This window comes from Ursus arctos, chromosome X (assembly GCF_023065955.2).
Source record: "Ursus arctos isolate Adak ecotype North America chromosome X, UrsArc2.0, whole genome shotgun sequence".
NCBI classification, from domain to species: domain Eukaryota; kingdom Metazoa; phylum Chordata; class Mammalia; order Carnivora; family Ursidae; genus Ursus; species Ursus arctos.
In genome coordinates, this window is record NC_079873.1 from 111,182,650 (window position 1) to 111,195,559 (window position 12,910).

A 12,910-nucleotide genomic window follows, 5' to 3' on the forward strand; every position below is an offset into this window, starting at 1 on the left:
CTGAGTAGATTTCCCTGCAGAGTATGAAAGGAGTGGCTTATACCAAATTCCCTTTTTATTGCCATACATGTCTCTGTCTTTAGAAGAAACTAATGTCTTCAGTTCCTGAGTGTTTCTTGGGTGCTACATCACAAATTGTTTTACTTGTTGGCTTTTCCTTCTATAGATGCTTAAATTTCTCTGGACTGCTAAGTCAATTTCCAATTGTCTATCTGCTTGCCATTTTCCAAAATTATTTTGCATGTCTTGTGATCTGTTGTTTCTTCTCTTGTTTCTGACTTTGCAGATTTATGACTTTAAATATTTTACTGTCATTTTAGTGAGGTTAGGTTGAGAACAGAGGTTAATGTATAGATTAAATCTACCATACTGAATGAAATAAATGTCTATAAATGACTGTCAGGGATCTTGGAAGCTCCTCATTCTGACATGATAAAAGTTCCACCCTTTCTGAATTAGCCTTCATGTTGAACATTTGAGCTATACCTTTAAAGTGAATTAACCATTAATTTGGTTGTTACAATATTCCTATACATGAGTGAACCAATCATTTGTATGCTTTCAAAAAAATGAGTCAGTTCTGCTCTCCCATGCATAAGTTTCAGATCTTTACAATAACCATGTGAATTAAGAATTATTTTTCCTTTTTGAGGAAATGGTGATTGAGAGAATATTTGTAAATTATGTAAGAACACATAGCTAGTAAGTGCAGAGCTGGAATGCAAACACAGTATTTTTTCTAAAGCATGTTTGTAGCAACATTCCTCATTCTTGCTACAGTGCTTGCTCCTATAAATTTTGTAAGTGTATTACAATTTTTTAAAAAAATCTTGTGTTTTTCATATATTTAGTCTTTGCTACTGTGGGTAGCTCCAATGGGTAATGATGAATGATACAATGTGTTTGCCTTTTATGTCTCTGTGACCTTTAGGATTGAAAACAGAACTTCATGGTCTAAGAAAGATTCCTGAATGATTTCTTTCTGCTAAATCCTCTAGTACTTCACTACCTGGAAGGTCGGCAAAGAAGCTGTGTGCGTGAATGAAGTAGGAGGTGAGTGAGATTATATAACTTGGTTCATAGATGACATACTTTCTCATTGTTCTCACTGTTTGAGAGAGAAGGAACAAAGGAGAAGACATGTGAGAGTGTAGAAAATGCAAGGTGCTGATATTAATGCTACAGTATAATCTTCGTGGGTGTTTAGCCTGGGGACTAGAAGACTAAGGGGAGACATGCTAGTTGTCTTGAAATATTTGAAGAGCTGTCATGTGGAAGAGGGAGTAGACTTTTCCCTGTAGGCCCAGAGGGCATAACTAGCATTAAGAGATGAAAGTTTTAGGAAAGAAAATTTTCACTCACTATAAGGAAGAACTTTCTAATAGTGCACAGCATTGGAACGGTCTGTTGCATGAAGACACAGGATACGTTCATTCCTATCCTGAACACCCGTGAATTAAGGGTCCTGTTGAGAAGCATCTTCAGGGAAGGAAGGATGAAGCAGAATTTAATCTAACCTCTTCTTAATAGTATGTCCATCCCATTCTGTCTTTTTTCCTCTCTGTTCTTTCTATCTATCTATCTATCTATCTATCTATCTGTCATCTAAGTGTGAAAAAGAATAAATTTATGTGGGTGTGTCTTGAGTGTGTGTTAGGGTATTGGGTGTAGGTTCTGTATATATATTTACCTCCTTTATGTTTACCAACAAAATAATGACAAGGATAATTCTGTGATAACATACCAGGCTCCAGAGGCACATTTTTGTAGGATGAACAACTTTTTGATCCAAAAAATCTGAGTTCAAATTCTGCATTTCTTAATTTTAGCTTTGTGATCTTGGTAAAGCCATTGAACCTTCATAGGCCTCTATTTCCTTTCATGTTTTTTGATATTGAGTTCTGTGAGTTCTCTGCATATTTCGGATATTATCAGTTATATAATTTGCAAATATCTTCTGATAAGATTAACATTTATTTTTTTTATTTAAATTCTAGTCGGTTAACATATAGTGTAATATTGGTTTCGATATTTGACTCCCATATCATAATTATACAGTTATTGTGAAATTAAATGAAACAAGGCACACTGAGCACATTGCAAACTGTCTAGTGTAGAATCAGTAATAGAAAATAGTTTTTCATACATTACCTTACCTTGGTTTTTATTGTTTGTATAAATATATTAAGCTGATAGAATTTTAATGTAATAATTTAAATTTCCAAGTATCTGTTATCAGTAGAATACAACTGCTTTTCTGACTTGAGAGAGTTTAGCCAATGTGAATTTTTCTTCATAAAGACAATTTTGCATATCCCATCCCTGTTTCTAACGAAAGGAAATGTGACGTGTGTCACTTTCACTTTGTAAAATTGAACACAAGGCCAGCCTGTAGAAATATTTCCCTTCAAAATAACACATTGTTTGTTTATTTTAAAATTTTGCCTTGTAAAATAGTTGCATTATATCTTTACTAAATTGCTGTTGCTTTGGAGATGTTTTATTAAGGATAAACAATTTTGGTGCTATAATTCCCAGAGAATATTTTAATTCTTAGTTATCTGTAAAAGAGTCTGTAGTTTTGTTTTTCACAACCCTGCGTATTTGTAGATACTCTTCTCAACATCTGTGTAGGAAAGTTTGTAGACACATACTTAAATTCAGAATTAAAAATAGAACTGTATAAGAAAATCAAATTTTATACCTCTGATTGTGCTATAATGATATGCTTAAGAAGTTCCTTTAGTGCAGGCAATAGTAGAGAAACTTCATGTGTGTGTTGATTTGTATATAGTTTCAGAGTTCATCATGACAAATATATAAGGTATGCACATATTACACTGTTCATGCCTGATTAATTGATGAAAGACAGGTGTGTGAGTGTATTCATATATATCAGTATGTCCTTATCCTCAACTTTGTGTGCTTGTCTAAATGATGAAGATTTTTAGTGTATGTTTGCTTTCAGAACCTATGTCTGGCTAGCCACTGAGGAATCTTTATTTAAATTCTGCTACATTAATTATTTCTGATTGAATTATGTAGTTGATCATATGAATCATGAATTAGAGTCTCAGATTAATGTGACTGAAAGTATCAAATACCACATATTTTCAGTTTAATTATTTTCTTCCATCAATATTTCTTAGTTCTTATTAATTTTTAAAAGTCTTTTGATTAAGATATAATGATATCATAAAACTGTTGAAAAAAATAATGAAGAAAATGAAAATAATTCAGTATATTAAGATCCAAACAATTCCAGTGATAAATTTTGATAAGACTTATTCCTCGTGTATGTGTGTGTGTAGCAGATGGGAAAAAATAGCCATGGCAAGTGACATGCATGTGAAATTGAGATGTCAGTAGGACAAAAACATCAGAATCATAAATATCAGAAAAACACTAGTCTCTAGTAATTTCCTGTAATCTTGAGGTGATCTTTTCATTTCTACAGAACATGTGAAAGAGGTTGATAATGAATTTCTCTTTCACCAAAATGACAGTCACCCAGATGATATATGGTTGTAGATAAAAATATGTGGTTATATAGTTTATAGCCTGAAGCTTCACATAATATGTTAACACAGGCTTTTTGTGTCCTTCAATAATCATTGGAAATGTTGCTTTTTTATGACCACAAAATAATAAATTACAAGAATAGACAGAAATGTTTTTGTTGATTCATTTATTGAACATTTAGATTGCTTTCCATTTTTTGCTTATACTAACAGTGGTACAGTGAAGATATATGTACTCAAAAGTTTTCATGTGTCTTCTAACTTCTGGTAATTATATTTTTATGTATTTAGATTAAAGCATATTAAAATTTAAATTCCTTTGATTCTTATCACCACACCACATTCTAGAGCATCTGTGCCAATTTATAATTCTACAACTAAGTTAATATGAAAAAAATTAGTTATCCCTGAACCCAATAAGAACAATATAAGTAACAGAAAAAGGCCTCTGCTGTATGTATTCAGGCAGTGACATTATCTTACAGAGTTTGAAATGGAAATGGTTTTATTTTCAAGAAAATAGCAAAAATAGTGGAAATTATGGAGCAAGTAAAAAAAAATAATTAGAATTTATGAGAAGGAACCAAATTCATGTTCTAGAAATAAATACAGTATCTCAAACTAAGGCCATATTGTATATGTTTAACAGAAGATGGGACATGACAGGAGGCAAATGAGTGAAAAGGAGAAGTTGTGAATTGAGAATACTTAGTATGAAGCACAGGGCCAAAAGAATTTTAAAAGATGGACATAATATAAGAAAAATGTGGTTACAGTAAAAAAAAAAAAAGTGTAACATATGTAATTTGAGTTCCAGAAAGAAATGAGAGAAAGCAGAGCAGATGCAATATTTGAAGATGTGATACCTAAAATTGATAGAAGGCCTCAACTCACAAATTTATGATTCCCAGTGAATCCCAAGCAGAATAAATGCAAATAAAGCAACACATATGCATTTCATAGTCAAATTTCTCAAAGACAAAGCAAAAAAAAAATCGTTAAAAACGGGGAAAAAGATGTATAAGGTTACTTTCAAGTAAGCATCAGTAACATTAAAAGAAGGATTTTCTCCAAAAGTAAAAGGAAAGCAGAATACAATTGAAAGGCATTGTTACAATAGAGAAGTAAAACCAAACCTAAACAATTGGAAAATCTTACTGTCCTGTGATACTAGCCCTGTCTTAGACTATTTCGGTGCTGTAATAAAATACCATGAATGGGTAGCTTACATACAAGAGAAATTTATTTCTAATAGTTCTGGAGGTTGGGAAATCCAAGATCAAGGTGCCAGGAGATACATTGTCTGATAAGACCCCATTGCCTGTTTCATAGATGGCACCTTCTTGCTGTGTCTTCACATGGTAGGAGGGGAAAGCAAACCCTTTTGGGGCCTTTTTTGTAAGGGCACTAATCCCATTCATGAGGGCTCTACTACCCTAATTATCTAATCCACTCCCAAAGGCCCCAGTTCCTAGTACATCACCTTGGAGGTTAGGATTCCAGCATTTATATTTTCAATGGACATTAGCAATTGGGCCATAGCAATCTCCTGGGAAAATATTTTCAAAATCAAAAGTTAAATTCTCCCAGCATTTTTTGAAGATTACTTATTTATCAGTCAAGGAGACAAAGCAGAAAAGAATATGCAATGGTAAAAAAAAACCCTCTTTTCAATAAATGGTGTTGGGAAAACTGGACAGCAACATGCAGAAGTGGACCACTTTCTTACACCATACACAAAAATAAATTGAAAATGGATGAAACACCTAAGTGTGAGACAGGAAACCATCAAAATCCTAGAGGAGAACAAAGGCAGCAACCTCTTTGACCTTGGCTATAGCAACTTCTTACTAGACATGTCTCCTGAGGCAAGGGGAACAAAAGCAAAAATGAACTACTGGGACTTAATCAGGATAAAAACTTCTGCACAGAGAAGGAAACAATCATCAAAACTAAAAAGCAACCTATAGAATGAGAATGGGAGAGGATATTTACAAATGACATATAAGATACAGGGTTAGTATCCAAAATCTGTAAAGAAATTGCCAAACTCAACACCCCCCCCAAAAAAAGAATCCAGTCAAGAATTGCGCAGAAGACATGAATAGACATTTTTCCAAAGAAGACACACAGATGGCCAACAGACACATGAATAGATGCTCTACATCACTTGGCATCAGGGGAATAGAAATCAAAACCATGATGAGATACAACCTCACACCTCTTAGAATGGCTAAAATTAACAACTCAGGAAACAACAGATATTGGCAAGGATTTGGAGAAAGGGGGACCTTCTTACACTGTTGTTGGGAATGCAAACTGGTGCAGCCACTGTGGAGAACAGTATAGAGGTGCCTCAAAAATTTAAAAATAGAACTACCCTGTGACCCAGCAATTCCACTACTAGGTATTTAGCCAAAGGATACAAAAATACTGATTCAAAGGGACACATGCACCCCGGTGTTCATAGCAGCATTATCAACAATAGCCAAATTATGGAATGAGCCTAAATATCAATTGACTGGCGAATGGATAAAGAAGATATGGTGTGTGTATACACGCACGCACACACGCGTGCACACACACACACACACACACACAATGGAATATTAGCCATCAAAAAGAATGAAATCTTGCCATTGCAGGGACATGGATGGAGCTAGAATGTATCCTACTACTAAGTGAAATAAGTCAGAGAAAGACAAATACCATCTGATTTCACTCGTATGTGGAATTTAAGAAACAAAATAGATGAACACAGGAAGGGAAAAAGAAGAGAGGGAAACAAACCTTAAGAGACTTTTAATTATAGAGAACAAACTGAGGGTTGCTGGAGGGAAGTGGGTGGGGGATGGGGTAAATGGGTGATGGATATTAAGGAGGGCACTTGGGTTAAGTACTGGGTGTTATATGTAAGTGACAAATCACTAAAATCTACTCCTGAAACCAATATTATGCTATATGTTAACTAACTAAAATTTAAATAAAAATTTGAAAAAAAAGATATATACATATTTACACTGGAAAAAAAAATACATAAGTGAATTCTTCAAATTGAAATTAATTTCCACCACATGGAAAGCAAAATCACAAAAAATGAATAGCATCAGTCTGTTAATGTGTAGATAATTAGAAAAGAATATTATATAACAGTCTAGTGAGGTTTATAATGTATATGTGTATATATATGGCAAAGATCACACAGGGCATAAAAAGAGGTTAGCTACAGGTGTATTTATACCTATGTGAGAATCTTGTATTTTATAGAAATAGTAAAAATACTAAGGAAAAGTTTAGATTATAATAGCTTAAGGATATTTAATGACTTTAATCTCCCGATACTAATAAAAGAATAATAAATAACAAAATCCTAATATAAAAAATTGTACTTGAATATATAATTAATTGAAAGGAAATGTATTTACCAAAATGAGATAGGAAATAATAAGTAGAAAATGGCTGACTTAAGCTTTCCTTTACCAGTCACTCTTTTAAATGTAAATGGACAAAATGTTCTATTAAAAGGCAAAGATTGTCAGGGTGATTTAAAGAATACAATTATATGCCTTTTAAAAGGGGAGATACTTTGGGGGACCAGGGTGGCTTAGTGGGTTAAGCATCTGACTCTTGGTTTTGGCTCAGGTCATGATCTCACAGTCATGAGACTGAGTCCCAGTTGGGCTCCACGTTCAGCACGGAATCTGCCGGAGAGTCACTCTCCCTCCCTCTTCCTCTCCCTCTGCTCTTCTCCTCTCCCCACTTGTTCCTCTCTCTCACATGCGCATGCATTCTCTCTTTCATAAGTAAAATCTAAAAAAAAAATAATAAAAGGGGATATGCATTATAATAACACAAAATGTAAGAAAAAGACAGAAAGAATATATCATGAAAACTATAACGAAAGTATAATTTAATATTTAAAAAAATGATTATGTCAGACCTTGTTAAAATTAAGAACTTTTATCTTTTGCAAGGGAAACCCATACATACAAATCAATAAGATAATTAAAATATGTATTTAACAAATGGCTCTATCCAGAATATGTAAAGAACTCCTGGAAGTGAATAAGACAAGACAGTGCAATTTACAATTAGATGGTAAAAGAGCATGAACAAGACTTTTAGAAAACAGCATATCTTTGGGGCACCTGGGTGGCTCAGTCGTTAAGTGTCTGCCTTTGGCTCAGGGTGTGATCCCAGAGTCCTGGGATCAAGCCCCACATCGGGCTCCTCTCCTGGGAGCCTGCTTCTTCCTCTCCCACTCCCCCTGCTTGTGTTCCCTCTCTCTCTCTCTCTCTCTCTCTCTCTCGCTGGCTGTCTCTCTCTGTCAAATAAATAAAATCTTTAAAAAAAAAAAAAGAAAACAGCATATCTTTATGTCCAATAAGCACATGGAATGGTGTTCAAAGTCATTAGTCATTAATTAAATGCAAGTGAAAGCCACAGTAATACACTAGTACATGTACAGATGACTAAAATTGAAAAGAAAATAATACCAAGTGTTGACAAAGATGTGAAAGAACTGGAATTCTCATACTTTGCTAGTGGAACTGTAAATTTCTGTCAGCTTTTCAGAAATCTAAGTAGCACTTTGTCTTGGGTTACATACATTTGTTGACCCAGCAATTTCACTCCTTGGTGTATAACCAAGAGAAATGAGTTCTATTCCTTATGATATAATTAAGAATGTCTGTAGCAGTTTTATTTATTGTCGCCATAAACTGGAATCAGCCCAAATGTCCGTCAGTTAGAAATGAAGAGATTGCGGTATATTTACATAATGGCATATTACATGTCAACAAAAATATAAGTCATTGCTACATGCAACAACATAAGAAAGAAAGAAGTTTACTACAAAGTAATGCCTGTTATAGGATTGCATTCCTATGAAGAAGGCAAAACACATGTATAGCAATAGCAGTCAGAATGGTGATTACTTTAGGTTTATGGTTAAATGGGAAGTGTTAGGAGGGAACATCTGGGGGTGCTAGAAATCTATTTCAGTATCAAGGTAGTACACAGGTATATTCATCATATTGTCGCTGAAGATTTCTTCTTTATTCATTATACCTCAATATAATATTAAATGAAACAGGTTTCAAAGGTTATGGAAAACAGGCAAGGAGGCAGATATATATATTAGATTTGTCAGTGCTTCTAGTGGAAAGTGAATACAGTCACTTAAAAAGGACTGAACACTTCTTGTAAAATTATAATGATATTTATATTTTTATTTTATTTTTAGTGTTTTTTTAAGCTTCAGTAAATCAACTCCTTTTATTAACAAAAAGTTTTGTATTAGTACTGATTTTATAAATAATTGAAAATTAGTTCTTGTTCAATCTTATTTAATCCTGCTGATATATAATGTATATAATGGTAATGCTAAAGACTATAAAATCTCAACTTCCTCCCTCCCTCCCTCCCTTCTTTCTCTTCTCCTTTTCCTCCTCCTCCTTTTTTTAAATATGTTACATTATTTTTAATATTTTTAGAAGATTTTATTTGAGAAGGAGAGCACATAAGAAAGAACATAAGTGGGGAGAGGGGCAGAGGAAGAGGGAAAAGCAGACTCCCCATTGAGCAGGGACCCCATTGCAGGGCTCCATCCCAGGACCCTGGAATGATGGCCTGAACTGAAGGCAGATGCTTAACCAACTGAGCCACTCAGGCACCCCAAATTATAATGATGCTTAAAAGATGAGTATTGTAAGAAGTGGAATGAGATGGAAAAACCTCCAAATGTTAAGAGAAATACAAGAAAGTAAAACAATAAAAATTTCCCTAGATTCATTATTATGAAAGACAAAAGTAAATAAAGAGGAATCTATAAAAGAACAGCATAATGGGAATAAAATGTCCATTCGGAACAAATTTTATATCATCACTACATGTAATGAAGTAAGCATCAGTTATTACAGGAAAATAAAAAGGCTGTTTAAAAGCATAATGAAAATATAGGCTGTACATAAGAGATACCTGTCAATATAGCTTATATAGTTTTTAAATATAGAAAGAAAGCAAAATAAACCAGTATAATACAGCACAACAAAAGGAAAATCTTTATATGTTATCAGACATGGGTGAATTCAAGTCAGAACAATGATTATTCAGTAGAAATTATGATAAACAGTATATCAGAAGCTCTGTGATCTTGAGTAAGCTAGAGAGATACAGTAGATCAGGCATTGTATGCACAGGGTGGATCTCTGCATGAGACCCTGCATTAATCTGTGGTCTAGAAAGAGCTCTATAAATTCTTTTTACTAGCTCAGGAATTAAAAAGGAAGCTTGTATCTACCTGTGACTCAAGGAAGGGAAAAGCAGCTACGTGAAATTAAAGAACTAGACTTATGGCATATGCAGTGTTGAAATATGAATTAACAGCTCCTTCCTGGTATATAACTTTTATAACAGAGAATTAGCCTTAAGTTGGGCAAATTGCAGAAAGCAAATGAGAAACAATCCATAGCAACAGTTTGACAGAATGGACAACACATGAATCCCATATTTTAACAATTACTACTGATTACAAGCTCATATTAGAAAGTTTTAAAGCACATTGAAAAGCAAATTGCCCTGAGGATAAATCTAGCAGACCATATGTAATACTGTTATTTCTGTATATATAATGAGGATGGGTTACATGATCTATGTCAATATATGCTTTTTTTAAAAGATTTTATTTATTTGACAGAGATAGAGTGCACACGCAGGGAGAGTGGCAGTCAGAGGTAGAGGGAGAAGCAGGCTCCCCACTGAGCAGGGAGCTCAATGTGGGACTCGGTCCCAGGACCCTGGGATCATGACCTGAGCCGAGGGCAGATGCTTAACCGACTGAGCCACCCAGGCATCCCTCAGTATATGCTTTTTGTGCATTTGTTGTACATAGAAGGAAACAGAAGTTCATAAAATGGTTGTCTTACTGGGGAAGGACAGAGGAATGGGAAATTGAAAGGAAAGTAGAACTACATTTGTAATTTTATACTTGAATTTTTATTTTATAATAGGCTCATTTGCTATACTCTACTTATTAAAACGTAGGCATATAGACCTAAAAATATTTAAGACCTAAATAATAGAGTGATTTACTTTATTAAAATTTTTAATGTAAGAGAATCGCTCTGTTATTAAAAAACTGATCTAAAAACAGATAAATGGATAAGCAAAATAGAGGACAGAACACTTTCAAACTCATCCTATGAGGCTAGTATTACTGTGATATGAAAACCAAACAAAAATGTCATAAGAAAGCTACAAACCAACATGTCTTGTGAATATGTACCAAAAGTTTCTTAAAAAAAAACCAGAAAACTTAGATACCAAATCTAGGAGTATATGAAAAGGATATACCATGACTAACAGGATTTATCCCAGGAATGTAAGGTTGGTTTAACATCTGAAAATCATATAATATACCATACAAATAAAGAGCAAAACACACAGAGTATCTCAATAGATGCAGAAAAAGCATTTGACAAATTTAACATTTCTTCATGAAAAGATAAACTATTCAGCGTTCTAGGAATAGAAGAGAACCTCCTCAACCTGATAAATGGCTTCTACACACAGCTACAAGATACAGTACAGAGAGTGAATTCTAATGTAATGGGCTTTAGTTAATAATATATTGAAACCAGTTTGTTAAATGTGTGGTTCCAGGAACATTCTACGCTAATATGAGATTGTTAGTAGTAGGAGAAAACAGAGTGTGCATGAGGAATTAAGAGCTAAAACTATAAAAGTCTTAGAAGAAAATAAAGGTTTAAATGTTTGTGACCTTTGATTATGTAGTAGTTTATTAGATACAACATCAAAAGTAACAAGTGATAATGGAAAAAGAGATAAGCTGGCATAAAAAACAAAAATCTTTGTTTTCTGAAGGACACAAGACAATCCCTAAGCCAGGGATGGGAGAAGATATTTCCAATTTTTATATCTTATATGAAGCTTATATGTAGAATATATATATATATAGAGAGAGAGAGAGAGAGAGTACGGACGCACAGGGGGAGAGGGCCCACGGGAGAGGGAGAAAGAAAATCTTAAGCAGGCACCATGGCTCAGCACGGAGCACTATGCGGGGCTCAGTCTCACCACCCTGAGATCATGACCTGAGCCAAAATCAAGAGTCGGAGGCTTAACCGACTGAGCCACCCAGGCGCCCTTAGAATATATATATATATATATATATATATATATATATATATATATATATTTTTTTTTTTTTTTTTAAAGTTCTAGAACTCCATAGTGAGAAGACAACCTAATAAAAATATAGGTAAAGGATCTGAATAGACATTGTATACTAAAGAAGAATATATACACATGGCCAGTACACAAATGAAAAAAAAAATTACTCAAAATTATTAGCCATTAGGGAAATATAGATCAAATCCACAATGAGATACCATTTAAACCCAACTAGGATTGCTGTAATCAAAAAGAGAAATCAATGTAGAAATCAATGTAGGCAACAATGTAGAGAAATTAGAACTTGTGTGGAATATAAAACATGTCCACACAAATACATGTATATAAATGTTCACAGTAGCATTGTTTATAATAACAAATGAAAACACTACAGATATCCATCAAGCAATGGATGATGAAATGTGGTATATCCATTCAAAGGGATCTTTTTTGGCAATACAAAGGAATGAACTGCTGATACCTGCTACAACATGGATGTACCTTAAAAACATTATGCTAAGTGAACAAAGCCATAAATGAAAGACCACATTGTATGATTCTTCTTACAGGAAGTGTCCAGATACCTGAATAGGCAGTTCCATAGATAGAGAAATTAGATGGCTTGTTGCCAGAGCCTGAGAGAAGGAAGGTGAGATTGGAGGAATTAGGAGTGAGTGTTAATGGGTACTGGGTTTCTCTTTGGAGTAATGAAAATGCTCTAAAATTATTTGTGATTATGGGTACACATTCTTTGACTATACTAAAATAAACATTGAGTTGAATTGTATATGAATTATATCTCAGTAAAGCTAAGTAATCATTCTGAGTTCACCAAAACTGTAGAGAGAATTGGATATTGCTATAGAGAGAATAGCATAGAAGACAGGAAACTATAAGCCTATCTTAATTGTATGAACTAATCGTTAATAATGTATTTGCAAACAGAAACAATATGTTAAAAAAGTGTTAAATTGAGATCAAACAGGGTTTGTACCAGTAGTTCAAAGATGTCTCAATGTTAGGAAATTTTAGATGTAAAGCACCACATTAGCATATAAAAAGGGAAAACCCCTAGAATTCTCTCTTGTATTCTGAAAAGGCTTTTGTTACTATTCAGTCTAGGACTTTCAGTCCCAATATCATGGTGAATTAAACCAAAATGCTTGGAGACCCTTTTATTTAAAAAGCATGCTGGA

General features: G+C 33.8%; 1 long non-coding RNA gene across 3 annotated transcripts in view; it reads left to right on the forward strand.

Moving 5' to 3' along the window:
- LOC123002287 (uncharacterized) overlaps positions 1-12,910 on the forward strand; it is a 1,175,027-nt gene that overhangs the window by 733,576 nt on the left and 428,541 nt on the right. For all 3 annotated transcript variants that reach the window (XR_006412047.2, XR_008960257.1, XR_008960258.1), the window contains one exon: positions 932-1,053. This is a non-coding gene — a long non-coding RNA (uncharacterized LOC123002287). The remainder of the gene's footprint in view (positions 1-931; positions 1,054-12,910) is intronic.